General features: G+C 35.8%; 1 protein-coding gene across 1 annotated transcript in view; it reads left to right on the top strand.

Annotated features, from left to right (window-relative positions):
- The window catches only part of KCNH8 (potassium voltage-gated channel subfamily H member 8), a gene marked incomplete at both ends in the record, with an annotated part of 347867 nt that overhangs the window by 92659 nt on the left and 237099 nt on the right, over positions 1-18109 (top strand). The gene's annotated exons all lie outside the window — the stretch shown is intronic.

Raw genomic sequence — 18109 nt, 5'->3', positions numbered from 1 at the left:
CCCCCTAAAAGTCACATGAATGCAGTTATCCTTCCAACTTAGACCCCTCAGTGGAGGGAGGAGACTAATTTGCTCAGGATGACACGGCCACAAAGGGAAAAGCCAGAATTTGAGTTCAAACAGTGTGACTCTGGCGCAGGGTTCTGGAAACTGGCCCACAGGCCTGTCTGGCTCACCTTCTGTTTTTGAACAACAGGTGAGTTAGAGAATAGTGGTTACATTTTTAAACGGTTCAGAAGAATGAAAAGAATATTTCATGACAATACTTGTTTATATATTTTCTGTGACTTCTTCTGTGCTATGACAGAGTTGAGTGTTAGTGAGACTAGATGACCCTCAAGCCCAAAATATTTAGACTCAGGCCTTTTACAGAAAAAGTTTGCTGATCCCTACTCTAAAATCTACATTCTTAACCTTTAGGCTATACTTTTTCTACTTGATCATGTTAGGCTCATATGGAGTACGATTAGAATTTCTAGATTATTTTGCACCATGTGAGAGTTTTAAAATAAAAATAATAATCATCTGGGACCCTTTATAGGAGAGTGGTACAGATGTGAAATTTTTAAAGCAGCTTGAAGAAACCATAAAATAGATTCTATATTGTATTTAGGAAAATAGGATAAATGTTTTTCTCACACCGTTGCTAGCTCTGTGACTCATTAGAAAAAATTTGTCCCCATTGACAAATAAAATGGAGGTTTATTCATGTTCTACATCACCAATATATTTAGCTCATTTGTGTTCATTTGTATTCATCACATTATTTTCCAAAATAGATAAAAAGTAGAACATTAGCTGGAAAGTTACAAATAAAGCCCCACACTTACTGCTTTGACTAGTAAGGCCTATGAGAAAGGATAAAGGAATTAGCCTACCAATGAAAAAGACTGATATTCAAAATACCTACTATGTGTTATCCACTTTTATGGGCAATAACTGATTTTACTCCTACACCATTTCATAGTTAAGGGCACTAAGTCTTAGAGGTAAAGTAACTGCTGTATGTCATGCAGCTAGTAAGTGAAAAAGCCAAACCAGATCTTTCAACTCCAAATTTTGTGTCTTCTTATAAAAGAAATTCCATGGCACTTATCATTTCAAGTTGTAAATTAGTCTAGAATTACCTCATCTAGTGGGACAGTTGATTCTCTTTCTAAATGTTGGTCTTTGTTTGATTCTGTTACTTCTGTCTGTTATTAGTTCAAAAGTAGGAAAGAAGTTGAAGTAAATAATATTGCCATTAATTCGTATTTAACACACATAAAAAATAGTTGAAAATGTTGATGCAAAAGAATGTGTTTTAATAACTAGAGAGTTTCAGTGAATTTTATTCCCAGTTTTTTATAGAAATCAGAGAGAGAACTTTCTTGATTTCCATGTATGTGACTAATGTTCACTTGTGATTGGTGATTATCACAATTTTATATTTACAAAGGCTAAAAACAGAAGATTAATGAAGTCTAAATAAACAGTGGACTATTTCACGTTATTTAGAACCAGGTAGCACAGATACCAGACTTGATAATGAGAGAAGAGGGATCAGCTACATGGTTTTTATTTATTTATTTATTTGTTTGTTTGTTTGTTTGTTTATTCTTAGCTGTGTTGGGTCTTCGTTTCTGTGCGAGGGCTTTCTCTAGTTGTGGCGAGTGGGGGCCACTCTTCATTGTGGTGTGCAGGCCTCTCACTATCGTGGCCTCTCTTGCTGCGGAGCACAGGCTCCAGACACACAGGCTCGGTAGTTGTGGCTCACAGGCCCAGTTGCTCTGTGGCATGTGGGATCTTCCCAGACCAGGGCTCAAACCCATGTCCCCTGCATTGGCAGGCAGATTCTTAACCACTGCACCACCAGGGAAGCCCCCAGCTACATGGTTTTAGATGGTTGTTATGAAAGGTGACAGCAAAATGCATAATATGTCATTGGTTACAGATACCAAAAATTGTACCTTCTTTTGCTTTAAAACATGTTTTAATTTTGAAATAGATGTAATCAGATAAAACCAATGATCATCTCTGAGTCTTTATGTAATATAAACATCTATTCACTTATGCCTAAGAATAAAGAGATTGTTTGCATTTAGAAAAATTTCAGGCTTTGATGAAATCAAGGTCAATATGAATGTGTACTAAGGTGTACTTGTGTTTATATCTTTTAAAAGGCTCATCTCCTGTGGACATGTAATTTGGCACAGTGCTTTTGTTCTTTGGAAAGCAATTTTGCAATAATGTGCCAGGAGTTTTAGAAATGTTCTTAATCTTTGAACCCAAACTTTTAACTTCTAGAAATTTGCCTTAGGACACATGTGAAAGATTTCCATTACTGTGTTAGTTAAGGAATGAAAATTTTTAAATAATCTGAACACACAAGTGTAAGAAAATGTTTAACAAACTAAAGCAAATCCAAAGCATGAACTAGTTTGCAGTCAGTAACATGATGTTCAAAATATATATTTACTACCATAGGGAAAACTTGTACTAACTGAAAATGAGGGATCCTATTTTTTAATTGATTATATTTCAATATAAAATATACACATGTACTTTTATGATGACACTGATCAAAATATATTGCATTTTTCTTTCTGTTTATACATGTTCCCCATTAGATAATACATAATTTGAGGGCAAGGATTGTGTTTTATTCAGTATATTTCTCTTATACATAATGCTTGGGAAGTTGTAGATGATCTACAACTTCTTTTGAATGAATAAGAAAGATGATAGAAAATGATCTGGTTGTCCTTATATAACTTATCTTTTTTACATATTACATTTTATTTAGTACTTTATTATGTGTATGATCAGAACAGGTCATTTTAAAAGTAATAATAAATTTATATATTAGAAAAGAAAGATGGCATCTTTTCTCCAGAACTTCTGGTAGCGTAGATATTATTGTGAAATGGTTCTTTGTAATTTGGCCCTAGTTTAAATAACCCTCTCTTAATGGACCAGCCTACAAGAGCAGATCTATTGCTTGGCTTCCTTTCTACCCCAGGGTATTCTTTTAAAGAATGAAAGTAACCAACAATACAATGCTGAATCATTATTAGTTCTAATTTGGGAGATTGTGCCTTGAGATAATGGGTGTTTGGGGTCTGATTCTGTGAAGGCTACTTACTCTAGGCTTTTGTTTCATCAAAGGATCTCATGTTCATTCGCAAACATTCCTTTTCTCCCAGAATGATCTTCCACGGTGCCCTTGCCAGGTAACTACAACTTTGCCCGAGATATTAAATCAATACATCAAATTAATTGCAATGAGTTGAGACCTGACACCCACAGTGAATACACAATACTTAGATCAAGTCAGAGGTCACTATGTTGAATTGCTTTTAAAATCTTTGAATTATACATTTGAGATGTTTGGTGCTGTATCTCAGTTGGAAATTGTTTTTAGCAGGAGAATCGTTGAGAAGAATTAGTGCTACACAATTTTTTGTTTTGTTTTTTAAAGAAAAATACATGGTCAAACGAGAGCCTCTCGCATGATCAGCAAACAAAACACACCCCACAGATTTATTAACTTCAATCAATAGATTGCAAATGTCCTAATGTAACTGGAATATGTCATCTCTGTTTGGTTGCCAAGAAGATAATCTGACTCTTGGTTTTATTTCCCCAACTATATTCTTCACTCAGACTCTAGAACTGAAAATCTCTTAACAATTTCAGCAGAGGGATTTTTGATAGGGAAAGATTTGAGCTATAAGGAAACCAAATGTTCCATCTAACAGAGAAGAGTTGCCATCTGCACATGCTATGAAGGCCTACCTCACCATTGACTTCCCAGTTCATCTTATGCTTCAATTTCCAGGCTTGCATAGAATTTAGAGATGATCTACAATAACCTCTAAGGAGCTTTTGTGAAAATTAGAAAAAGGAACACCTGTTGGGCAGGTCAGTTTGAAAAAGAGACCTCCTGGGGGGTGCTAAGTGGCATCTTAGGCCATAAGACTGGTCACCAGCCCCCTACCAGCCCTTTGGTTGTTATCCTGTGTGAAGTGTGCAAATGCACAAATCTGGATGGCAGCCCTGGGTAAAGGGTGAGTGTGAGGGTGGTATTAAATATTTGAGAGATACGATATGAAAGGAGCACATCCAAGTCTCAATTGGCATGGGTCATATGTGTTTAGGCACCTACAGGTTTCCTAGAAATAGTTTTTGACTATTTCAGAAAATACAGTCCTGCTCATTCCAAATCCAGAAAGCACAAGCAACAGCCTATTTTGATGTATTGCCAGTATTTCAACTACAAAATGGCAATTTTCTATTGTTCAACCTAGATAGTTCATCCTATAAGCAGCACTGGGCCATTTTCTGATGTTCTCATTACAAATGCTATTTATCTCCTTACACCTCATGCATTGATCTTCTTTTTCCATGCAAAAACCAAGCTGTAATCATAAGTGGCTGCCATCTCTGCCTGGCTCTGTTAACTCTTGATAGTACTGAAAACAGTTTTGATTTAATATTATCATTACCGTCAGCACCCTGAGTGGGTGCCAATCTCAGGAGACCATTGTAAGTGAAGGACTTTTTGTAGGTGGACAGTTTGTGGCAGAAGAGTCACCAGCAGCATTTGCTAATTATACATAGTAAAAATTATGGGATTCATTGCTGGGTAAATATTTTACAAAATACATAGACTGTTTTTGTAAGTCCTCATGTTCAGTTATAATTTAGCTCTTTGAATGAAATAAATGAATTCTTGCCTCCTAATAGAACAGTTATTCCAAAGACATACAGATGGCCAAGAAGCATATGAAAAGATACTCAATATCACTAATTATTAGAGAAATGCAAATCAAAACTACAGTGAGGTATCACCTCACATCAGTCAGAATGGCCATCATCAAAAAGTCTACAAATAATAAATGCTGGAGAGGGTGTGGAAAAAAAGGGAACCCTCCTATACTTGTTGGTGGGAAAGTAAATTGGTGCAGCCACTGTGGAGAACAGCATGGAGATTCCTTAAGAAATTAAATATAGTGTTATGATATGGTCCAGGGGTCACACTTCTGAGCATATATCCAGAGAAAACTCTAATTCAAAAAGATATATGCACCCCAATGTTCTTAACAGCACTATTTACAATAGCCAAGACATGGAAGCCACCTAAATGTCCATCAACAGATGAATGGATAAAGAAGATGTGGTATATATACACAATGGAATATTAGTCATAAAAAAGAATGAAATAATGCCTTTTGTAGCAACATGGACAGACCTAGAGATTTTCATATTAAGTGAAGTCAGACAAATACTATATGATATCACTTACATGTGGAATCTAAAAAAAAGATACAAATGAACTTACTTACAAAACGGAAATAGACTCACAGACATAGGAGACAAACTTATGGTTACCGAAGCTGATAGAGGTGAGGGTAGGATAAATTAGGAGTTTGGGATTAACGGATACACACCACTACATATAAAGTAGGTAAACAACAGGACATTCCATACAGCACAGGGAACTAGACTCAATATCTTGTAATAATCTATAATGGAAAAGAAGCCAAAAAAGAATATATATATATATATATATATATATATATATATATATATATATATATATAGTGTGTGTGTGTGTGTGTGTGTGTGTGTATAATGTATGTATGTATATGTAAATGAATCAATTTGTGGTACACCTGAAACTAACACAACACTGTAAACAAATGATACTTCAATTTAAAAAAAGATAAAAAAGAAAGGTTATTGAATTTACTATTAAAAATGTAAGGTAAGAGAGGGAGGAAGGTTCAAGATGGCAGGATAGGAATATCCTGAATGCACCTCCTCTGAAGGATAAAACAAATCTACAGCTACATATGGGTTACCTCTTTTGAAAAGGGACCTGAAAACAGAGCCTCCACAACAAAAGGTAAGAAGATAGCATCAAGACAGGTAGGAGAGGCGGAGACAAGGTCTCACCAAGGAAAAAACCACACCCCAGCTGTGGCGATCCACATTGAGAGGGATCTGAAAAGTATGGATCTTTGCCTTGAGGAGTGAGAAACTCAAGCTCCACTTCAGGCACCCCAACTCCTAGATTTTGCACAGGAGAGATGAGCGTCCAAAAACAACTGGCCTTGGAAAAGTATAGAACTGCAGGGAACGGAAAGCCTAGTCTTAAAAATCTTGAGCACAGACACACTTGATCCAAAAACCAGTGCAAAAACACCAGACTGAAAAGCACAGTGATGTAAGTGAAGGGAACCCACCTACTAATTTAAAGCATTTGCTGGAGAGGCAGGAACCAGGTGGGAACCTTGCCAGGGACTGAGACACTGGTGGAAACAAGTTTTGTTATCTCAGGCTGCCTTGCTAATGCCAGCACTGGTGGGCACTGTTTTAGAATTCTCCCACTAATCTGTTAGTGCTAGTGGGTATGCCCTGCTGACAGCCCTGCTTACCCTTGTGCCTTTGCCAGGACTCACAGCTGGTTGAGCAGTGTTCCCACAGCAGCTGTGAGTGGGCCCACAGTGTGTCTGGAGGCCAGCCCTGCCCAGCATTATGCTGCAGCAGTAGTCCTGGCCCCACCACTATAGGAAGACACACACAGCACACATAGGGGACCCCTAGAGTGCCTGGTTCTGGTGGCCAGGTGGGATTGCATTTCTAAGTCCCACTTGTATCCTAAATAAGGCCAATCCTTCAAGAATGGTAGAGATAGCTGATTTACCTAATAAGTAGAAAAAACACAGAGACTTAGGCAAAATGAGGAGAGAGAGGAATATGTTTCAATTGAAAGAACAAGACAAAACTTCAGAAAAAAGAACTAAACGAAACAGAGATAAGCAACCTATCTGAGTCAAAATAATGGTAATAAAGATGTTCACTGAGCCTGGGAGAAGAGTGTATGAACACAGTGGGAAGTTCAACAAAGAGACAGAAAATATAAGAAAGTACCAAATAGAAGTTATAATTGAAGTTATAATTGTCCTGAAAAATACACTCAAGGTGTTCACATACAGACTGGATGAGGTAAAGAATGATTCAGTGAGCTGGAAGACAAAACATTGGAACTCACCCAGACAGCAGAAAAGTGAAAAGAATTAAACAAAAGTAAGGATAACTTATGGGACCTTTTGGACAACATCAAGCCAAATAACATGCACATTATAGGGGCCCTAGAAAAAGGAGAGAGAAAAGACCAGAAAAAAATTGAATAAACAATGGCTATAAAATTCCCTAATTTGGGGAAGGAAACAGACATCCAGGTCCAGGAAGCCCAGACTTTTCAAATAAGATGAATGAACCCAAAGACACACACACCAAGACACATTATAATTAAAACTGTAGAAGTTAAAGAGAGAATCCTAAAAGCAGCAAGAGAAAAATAACTTGTTATATACAAGGAAAATCTTATAAAGCTATCCACAGATATTTCAGCAGAAACTTTATAGGGTAGATGAGAGTGACATGACATATTCAGAGTGCTGAAAGCAAAAACATTCCAACCTAGAATTCTCTACCCAGCAAGGTTATCATTCAGAATTGGAAGAGAGAGAAAGAATTTTTCAGACAAGCAAAACTAGAGAAGTTCATTACCACTAAAATGGCCTTACAAGAAATGCTAAAGGGACTTCTAAGGGCACTAATTAGTAACAACAACAACAACAACAAAAAAACCATGAAAGTAAAAATCTCATTGGTAAAGGTAAACTTATAGTAAAGGTAGTGATTAATCACTTATAGAGCTGGTGTGAAGTTTAAAAGATGAGGTTGTAAAAATAACTACAACTACAATAATTAGTTAAGGGATACACAAAATACAAAGATGTACAATGTGACATCAAAACACAGACCATTGGGAGGCGGGGTGTAGCAAGAATTTTGAGTTTTAGAATGCGCCCAAACTTGCTGTCAACTTAAAAATAGACTGTTAAATATATTATCTGTTATACATCAACATGATGGTAACCACAAAGCAAAAGCCTGTAGTAGATACACAAAAGATAATGAGAAAGGAACATAACCATAACACTAAGGGAAACCACCAAAGCACAAGGGAAGAGAACAAGAGAAGAAGAAAGGAACAGAGGGGAGCTACAAAAACATCTAGAAAACAATTAACTCTATGCCATTATGCAAATGGACTAAATGTAAATGGACTAAATTCACTAATGGAAAGACATAGAGGGGCTGAAAGGGTTTTCTTTTTTTTAAAGGCATATGTATATGCTGCCTAAAAGAGATTTACTTTAATAAAAGAAAGACTGAAAGTGAAGGGATGGTAAAAGATATTCCATGCAAAAAGAAATGAAAAGAAAGCTAGAGTAGCTATACTCACAGAAGACAATATAGACATTAAAACACAGACTGCACTGAAAGAAAAAGAGGGTCATTACATAGTGATGAAGGGGTCAAATTATCCAAAGGTATAACAATTATAAATGTATATACACCCAACTAAGGAACAGTAAGACATACATGGCACACATTAACAGGCTTAATGGAGAAACTGAAAGCAATACAATAATAGTAGGGGATTTTAACAACCCACTTACATCAATGGATAGATCATCCAGACAAAAAATCAATAAGGAAACATTGTCTTCAAATGATGTTAGACCAGATGATCTTAATAGATATGTATAGAACATTCCATCCAAAAGCAGAAGAATACATATTCTGCTCCAGTGCACATGGAACATTCTCCAGGATTGATCACATGTTAGGTCACAAAACAAGTCTCAATAAATTCAAGAAGATTGAAGTTATATCAAACACCTTCTCTGACCACAATTGAATAAAACTAGAAATCAATCACAAGAAAAAAAATATGGAGATTAAACAACTGAACAACCAGTGGGTCATCTAAGAAATCAAAAGAGATATCAAAAAAAAAAAAGAATACCCACAGACAAATGACAACAGAAATATGATGTATCATATATCTATGGGATTTTTGTAATCCATAGCAGTAAAAGTGGATCTCAGAGAAATTCAGACCAATACAGGCCAACCTTAAGAAACAAGAGAAATCCTAAATAAACAACCTAACTTTATACCTTCTGGGACTAGAAAAAGACAAACAACCAAAGCACAATATTATAAGAAATGAAATAATAAGGATCAGAGTGGAAATAAATGAAATAGAGACAAAAAAAAAACAGTATAAAAGGTCAATGAAACTAAGAGCTGGATCTTTGAAAAAATAAACAAAATTGACAAACCTTTAGATAGACTAACCAAGAAACAAGAAGAGAGGACATAGAAGTAAAAAAGATGTTAAAACTGATACCACAAAAATACAAAGGATTATGAGATTATTATGAACAATTATCAACCCCCAAATTGAACAACTTAGAAGAAAAGGATAATTCCTAGAAATATACAATCATCCAAGACTGGATCATGAAGAAATAGAAAAACCAAATAGACCGATTACTAGTAAGGAGATTGAATCATTAATCAAAAGTTTCCCAAAGAGCAGAAGTCCATTACCAGAGGACTTCACTGAAGAATTCTACAAATCATTCAAAGAAGATTTAATACCTATTCTTCTCAAATTTTTCAAAAAAATTGAAGAGAAGGCAAATCTTCCAAACATATTTTCTGAAGCCCTGAATCAGAAAACAGACAAGGGCACTTAAAAAAAAAAATTATGTGACAATAATCTTGATGATTTAGATGCAAAATCTTAAACAAAATATTAGCAAATAGGGCCTCCCTGGTGGCGCAGTGGTTGAGAGTCCGCCTGCCGATGCAGGGGATACGGGTTCGTGCCCCGGTCTGGGAGGATCCCATATGCCGCGGAGCGGCTGGGCCCGTGAGCCACGGCCGCTGGGCCTGCGTGTCCGGAGCCTGTGCTCCGCAACGGGAGAGGCCACAACAGTGAGAGGCCCGCATACCGCAAAAAGAAAAAAAAAAAATTAGCAAATAATACATTAAAAGAATCATACACCAAGATCAGGTGGGTTTTATTCCAGAGGTGCAAGTATGTTTCAATATGTGATAATCTGTCAATATGATACACCACATTTATAAAACAAAGGATAAAAATCATATGATCACTTCAGTTGATGCAGAAAAAGCATTTAACAAATTTAACATCCATTTTTAATAAAAACGTTCAACAAAGTGGGTATAGAGGGAATTTACCTCAACATAATAAAGGCCATATATGACAAACCTACAGCTAACACTATACCAACAAAGAAACAAAGAAAAAGTGAAAGCTGTTCCTCTATGATCAAGAACAAGACAAGGATACTCACTCTAGCCACTTTTATTCAACATAGCTTTGAAGTCCTAGCCACAGCAATTAGGCAAGTAAAAATAAAGGCAAGAAAAAATAAAAGGAATCCAACTTGGAAAAGAAGTAAAACTATCACTATTTGCAGATGACACTTACATAGAAAATTCTCAAGACTCCACCAAAAACCTGTTAGAGCTAATAAACAAATTCAGTAAAGTCTTTGGATACAAAATGTATAGAAATCTGTGGTGTTTCTATATACTAATAACCATCAGAAAGAGAAATTAGGAAAACAATTTCATTTACAATGGCATCAAAAAGACTAAAACACCTAGGAATAAATTTAACCAAGTTGGTGAAAGACCTCTATACTGAAAACTATAAGATGCTGATTAAAGAAATTTAAGAAGATACAAATAAGTGGAAAGATATTCCATGTTCATGGATTGGGAGAATTCATATTTTTATTCATTTTATTTTTTCATACTACCCGAAACAATCTGCAGAGTCAATGAATTTCCTATCAAAATTCCAACAGTGTATTTCACAGAAATAGAACAAGTAATTCTAAAATATGTATGGACCTACAAAGATCTCACATAGCCAAAAATCTTGAGACGGAAGAGCAAAGCTAGAGGTATCACACTCCTGATTTCAAACTATACTACAAACCTATAATAATCAAAACAGTATGGTAACTGACACAAAAACAGACACACAGATCAATGAGATAGAATAGAGAGTCCAGAAATAAATCCACACATATTTGGACAATTAAGTTTTTGGCAAAGGAATAAAGAACAAACAGTGGAGAAAGGACTGTCTCTTTAGTAAATGGTGTTGGGAAAACTGGGCAGCTATGTGCAAAAGAATGAAACTAGACCACTATATTAAGCCATACAACAAAATTAATTCAAAATAGATTAAAGCCTTGAATGTAAGACCTGAAAACATAAAAGTCCTAGAAGAAAACATAAATGGTAACCTCTTTGACATCAGTTTTAGTGATGTTTTCATGGATATGACTCCAAAGGCAAGGGAAGCAAAAGCAAAAGTAAACAAATGGGATTATGTCAAAATAAAAAGCACTTGCACAGTGAAGGAAACCATCAACAAAAAGAAAAGGCAACCTACTGAATGGAAGGAGATATTTGCAAATAATATTCTGATAAGGGTCTAATATCCAAAATATATTTTAAAAAAATAACAACCTGACACAACTCAACAACAAAAACACAACCCAAATGGTCAGAGAACCTGAATAGGTATTTTTGCAAAGAAGACAGACAGATGGCCAACATACATGAAATAAATGTCCAGTGTCAGTAATTATTAGGGATATGCAAATCAAAACCATAGTGAGATATCACCTCACACATGTTAGAGTGACTGTTATTGAAAAAACATGTAATAACAAATGTTGGCTGTGGGGAAAATGGAACTCTCATACACTGTTTGTGAGGCTGTATTTTGGTGCTACAACTATGGAAAACAATATGGGGTATCCTCAAAAAATTAAGAATAGAACTACCATATGACCCAGATATTTCACTTCTGGGTATTTATCTGAAGTACATGGAAACACTAATTTGCAAATATATATGCACTCTTATGTTCATTGTAGCATTATTTACAAGAGCCAAGATATGGAAACAGCCTAAGGGCCCATCAGTGGATGAATGGATAAAGAAGATTAGGTATATATACACACACTGGAGCACTATTCAGCCATAAAAAGAATGAAATCTTGCCATTTGTGACAACATGGATGGACTTTGAAGATATGATGCTATGTGAAATAAATGATATGGAAAAAGACAAACACTGTATGATTTCACTCCTATGTGGACTTCAAAAAAACAAAAGAAACAACCAAATGAAGTAAAACTAAACAAACAGAGATATAGAGATCAGACTAGTGGTTGCCAGAAGATAAGAGGATTGAGAAAAATGGGTGAAGGGGGTCAACTCTATGGTGATGGATGATAACTAGACTTGTGGTAGTGATCAGTTTGTAGTGTATGTAGATGTTGAATTATAGTTCTGAAACATATATGTAAGATAACTGAACTTTCAGAAACTCTGGGACTCATGCTTATGTGCTTTGCTTTTTTGTTTACTGTAAGAAAAGGAAGGGAGGGAAGAAGGGAGGAAGGAAGGGAAGGAGGGAGGGAGGGAGGAAGGAAGGAGGGAGGAAGGAAGGAAGAAAATTAGTTAAATATCCGTCCTTAGAGGAATAGATAAAATGTGATATATGCCTACAGTAGAGTAGTTAAAATGAAACAATTAAATAAGGTATACATTTATCAATGTGAATAGGTCTCAAAAACAAAATTTACTGGGAGGGGGGGAACAGACTTCAAAATGATCCGTCAGGAATGATACAGTTTTCTGTAAATTTTAGAAACACATAAAACTTTTCTGTATGCTGTTTAAATACACACACAAAAAGCATGATGGAAATGTAAAAACAAAGATGAGTTGGATACATGTCCACTCCAGAATTATGTGTGTTTCTGGGGAAAGATGAGAGGGACTAACATTGAGGAAGGCAAGTCAACTGCATCTCTAACATTGTAAAATGAAAAATTAATCTGGAAAGATTTAAATATTCATTAATTCTGGAGGATATGTACCTAGGTGTTGTTCACATTACTCTCTTTAATTTTTACATTTAAATATTTAATAATAAAAACCATATAACCACGATCATCTATGTAAGTCTGTTATAACACAGTCCCACACTTCCCAGTATAAAAACATGAGAATCTGTTAATAGTATAATAATGGCTCCATAGATTCTCCCCAGGGATTTCCATAGCTCTCCTGTGTGGAATACTGAGGCTGTAGGGGCTTCATAGAAATAGCTGGTCTCTCTCTCTGAATCATTCGAGAAGTCTTCCTTTGGGTGAGGTTAGGTCTGTGCAACTCTTTGGCTAACAACAGCAAGAAAGGTGTGGAGAGACATACTTGTTAAATCACATACTATCTACTCTTTTCTTCTCTCACCCTTTTACTCACTCCCTCTCCATCCTGTTAATATTTTTATGATGCATTTCTCTAGAGCCTTTTGCTGGGGAGGCAGGAGAACAGGAAAACACTTATGTGTGGTGCATGTTTGCATCTGTTGAAGGTGGGGTAAGAGGGAACTGGTTAAAATCTGGTACGTAAGAGAGACAGAAAAACTAAGACTGGAGAAAACTAATCTGTAATTCTTCTAGTGATTTGGAAAAAACACTCCTGAGATTTCTCCTTTACTTTCCTACTACACTTCACTGTGATACCAAATGTGTGGGTTTTTCTACACATCAAGGAAATCAGCCACACCAGCTGGGTGTCCTACGATTTAACATCAGATCCCAGAGGTTGAGGGCTCAGGCCACAAGACTGCCCCTGCTTCCCTGCTTCAGATGCCAATCCCAAGTCCTAGTTGTCACCTCCTCTTCTGACTCACTCGCCATAAATCAGAGATTCTTAACAACTTCCTCCTTGGGCTCAATTAATTTGCTAGAGCAGGTCATAGAGCTCAGGAAAATATTTGACATCCTAGATTATCTGTTTAGTGTAAAAGATATAACTCAGGAACAGCCTTATGGAAGAGATGCAGGGGGCACAGAGCCTCCATGCCCTCCTGGTGAGCCACTCTCCCAGCACCTCTACAGGTCATCAACCCCAAATCACTTCCAATCCAGTCCTTTTAGGTTTTTATGGAGGCATCATAATGTAGGCACGATTGATTAAATCATTTGCAATGGGGGATTGGTTCAACCTCCAGCTCCTCTCCCCTCCCTGGAGGTGGTGGGGTAGGTGCTGAAAATCCCAACCTTCTAATCACATGGTTGGCTCCACCAGCAACCAGCCCCCATCCTTAGGGGCTTTCTGAAAGTCACCTCATTAACAAACTCAGGTGAGGTTGAAAGGGGCTTGTTATGAATAACAAGGCACTCCTCTCACCTTTCTCACTATTTCACTTTGGAACTATTTGAGAACAAGTATTTTAGCAAAAGATTATCCCATTGCTCTTATTGATTCGGAAATTACAAGAGTTTTAGGGGCTGTGTTCCAGGAAGACCAAATATATATTTCTTATTGTAAATCACAATATCAAATACAGGATTAGGTAAAACTGTTACACTCTAACCATTGTATAGGCCCATTTCTCAGAATCCAACAAACGAAGATATGGTATAACATTGAGATGAAGCAATTCATAAAATTATTCACCCAAACTGTAGGCTTATAATGTCATGGTCTCTATTAATAGGTGTTCACATAGAACATGACTAAACAGATACATAAGACAAGACAAGAAAAAAAATATAAAGAAGTAAGTTTGAAAGTAGAAATTATTCATTTTTTTTGTAATATAATAAACCTCAATATCCTTTATGCTATACATATATCATGCTAACAATATTTTATTATAATTGTTTAAAAAAATCAGTTGGATTAAAAGCCAGTTGAACTTGACTGTATTATTCTCCTTTGACTAACTGTAATTCCTTTGGAAGTCACTTATTTATATTTCATTATTTTTATCTGTACTATAGAATGGTATGAGATTATAGGCTATAGATTAATCTTTCATGGTCAAGTTGAATAATGCATGTTAATGAAACAATAGGCTTCTTTCATTTGTGTCTATAATTATTATTTGTAAATCTTCTGGAAATCCCACTTGATGGGAGGTCATAAGTCCAGTGGACATGACCCAATACCAGGGCTCATGGCTTGGTGAGCTGAGGGCAAGCAGGATTTAAGTCCCCACACAGCCCTCAGTCAGACAAACTTGTTCAGGACAAGTTTGAATTGCATGTGGCAACCCTGATTCTTCTCTCTGAAAGTCATGATGGCTTATAAAACCCTGCCCTTGACATTAGCACAAGAACCCACACTCAAATATTAGAGGGCAACCGTAGCAGACACATTTATTATATAGCAGTGCATTTCTTGATTTCAATGATTTACATGAATTTATGCAGAAGCAAATATCAGTAAATAATTAGGGTCATATAAATGCAGGCAATGAAGATCCTGTACTTTACAGACTGAGCTTAGTGGAAATGCAAACAGCAACACTGAGAAATCTGTGCAATGAATACATCAGCTCTGATAGATCAAAGTGCATGGACCAGTGTGGAACCCAGAACAGGATCAAGATGTAATGTACATCCAGGGCCTCTGTGTGTGTGTGTGTGTGTGTGTGTCTTTTGTTTCAAAACTATTTAAATCCAAATAATATCTCTTTTGCTTAGGAAAAATGTGATTAAAGTGTCCATTTTGAGACTATTGGTTAAGCGATAAGTACATACATGTATTTATAATAATTTATATATACATATATATCATAAAATTTTATGATAAGAAATTTAGAACTTGTGTTTGAATACTTTATTTCTATATTTAAAAGTTAAGATCTCCAGAATTCAGGGCTTGGTTGGAGGAAACCCGTCAACAAAGCATGGCAAGATTATTTCTTAGATTTTTGTTATCAATCTTAGAAGACGTCTAGGCCAAGCTTTTGCTGCTCACTGTGGTCCCCTTTCTATAGTATTTGTGTCAGTCAATCATCTCAGTATGAGTACTCTTGGTAATAGGAAACTCACTGTATCTGAGGTAGCCTGTGATCTTTTGGGCTGCCTTAGCTATTAGATACAATCATATTCATGCAGAGATGAAATCTTTTTTCTTATAATGTCTGTCCATGGACCTTGCTTCTGCTTCCTGGACAAACCTAGAGCAAGATTGGTCTCTCATCTCTGTGGTAATGCTGCAAATGTATGAAATGGTATAATTTTCTCATCTCTAGACTGAGAAAATAATGACTGGAAAATCATAAAACAAACTGAAAAAGGAAGGAAAAAAACAGGAAGTAGAGATTATCCAAGTCTTTGTTTTTGCAGACACTTGCACCCCTTTCTGAGAATTTCTTATTTGTATAGAATAAAAACTCTCTTTTTGTGATTATATAACCACATGCTGAGCAAATGTGTCTTGCTTTCCCACTGTGGATGAATAACACAGAGGAAGAAGAGCCTTTATAAGGGCAGATGAATCAATTACCTAACCTCTTTGTCTCTAAAATTGTAGTTAATATAAAAAGAGAGCAAAAAATAGTGTTTAGGGTGATGCTAGTTCATAGCATACATTTATATCATGAAATAAACATCTTAGGTTTTTCCTTCAATGGACTTTTGTTGGAAATTATAAATTTTGGTACAAGTATTTAAGGTCATTTGGTATCAATAAGTGTCTAAGCAATAGATGGGAAGAAGGTATCATAGTCTTTTTTCATTCCAGAAAATGTATTCCAAAATACTAACTTTAATTTTTACTAACAGCAAAAACTTTTTTAAGGAGCAGACCTAGAAAGTTCCCCCCCAAAACACATATAACTCTCAGAATGGAGGGTTAGATAAGTTACTTTTGCTACAATGATTATTATATCTCCATTCAAATTATGGTTATAAAAACAGGAATAAATGGGGAAATATTCATGATAATGTATGTTTCAGTTAGGAATAATTTTAGCTTCAAATACTAGAAAATGCAAATATCAGTGGTTTGAAAAAATTGGACTTTTTCTTACCTGGTAAAAGGTCTTCATATAGGCTTTTGCTGGACTAAATTCTCCAATCAAAAGACATAGAGTGCCTGAATGAATTTTTAAAAAAATCTACATGTTGTCTACAACAGACTCACTTTAGACATAAGGACACACACAGACTGAAGGTGAAGGGATGGAAAAGATGTTTCACACAAATATAAGTCAAAAGAAAGCTGGGGTAACTATACTTAGACAAAAGAGACTTAAAATCAAAGGAAATAACAAATATCAGAGCACAAATAAAAGAAATAGAGACTAAAAAGATAATAGAGAAGATTATTAAAACTAAGAGCTGGATATTTCAAAAGGCAAACTAAATTGGCATGTCTTTAGCTAGACTTACAAAAAAAAAAAAGAGAGAGAGAGAGAGGACTTAAATAAACAATATCAGAAATGAAAGAGGAGATGTTACATCTGATACCACAGAAGTACAAAGAAGTGTAAGAGACTGCTATAAACTATTATATGCCAACAAATTGGACAAGCTAGAAGAAACTGATAAACTCCTAGAAACATACAGTCTACCAAGACTAAATCATTATGAAATAGAAGGTCTCAACAGAATGGTGACTAGTAAGCAGATTGAATCAGTAATCAAAAACCTCTCAAAAAAACAAAATCAAGGATGAGAAGGCTTCACTGATGAATTCTACCAATCATTCAAAGAAGAATAATACCAGTCCTTCTCAAAGTCTTTCAAAAAACAGAAGAGGAGGGAACTCCTCCAAACTTATTTTACAAGGCCATCATCACCTTGATACCAAAACCAGAGAAGGATGCCACAAGCAGAGGAAATTACAGGCCAATATTCTTGATGAATTTACATATAGAAGTCCTCAACAAAATATTAACAAACCAAATTCAACAATACATTAGAATTATCATACACCATCATCAAGTGGGTATTATTTCAGGGATGCAAGGATGGCTCAACATCCTCAAATCAGTCAATGTGGTACACTACATTAACAAAATGAAGAATAAAAATCATGATATCTCAATAAATGCAGAAAACGCATTTGGCAAAATCCAACAACAATTTATGATAAAAACTCTCAACCAAGTGGGTATAGAGGGAACATACCTCAACATAATAAAGGCCATATATGACAAACCCTCAGCTAACATTATGCTCAGTAGTGAATGGCTAAAAGCTTTTCCTCTAAGATCAAGAACAAGACAAGGATGCCCTCTCTGGCCACTTTTACTCAACATAATATTGGAAGTCCTCGTCAGGGCAATTAGGCAAGAAAAAGAAATAAAAGGCATCTAAATTGGAAAAGAAGAAG

The sequence above is a fragment of the Mesoplodon mirus genome, assembly GCF_964341445.2.
Source record: "Mesoplodon mirus genome assembly, chromosome: 6".
NCBI classification, from domain to species: Eukaryota; Metazoa; Chordata; class Mammalia; order Artiodactyla; family Ziphiidae; genus Mesoplodon; species Mesoplodon mirus.
Note: the sequence above shows the minus strand (reverse complement) of the source record. Positions and strands in the feature narration are given on the sequence as shown.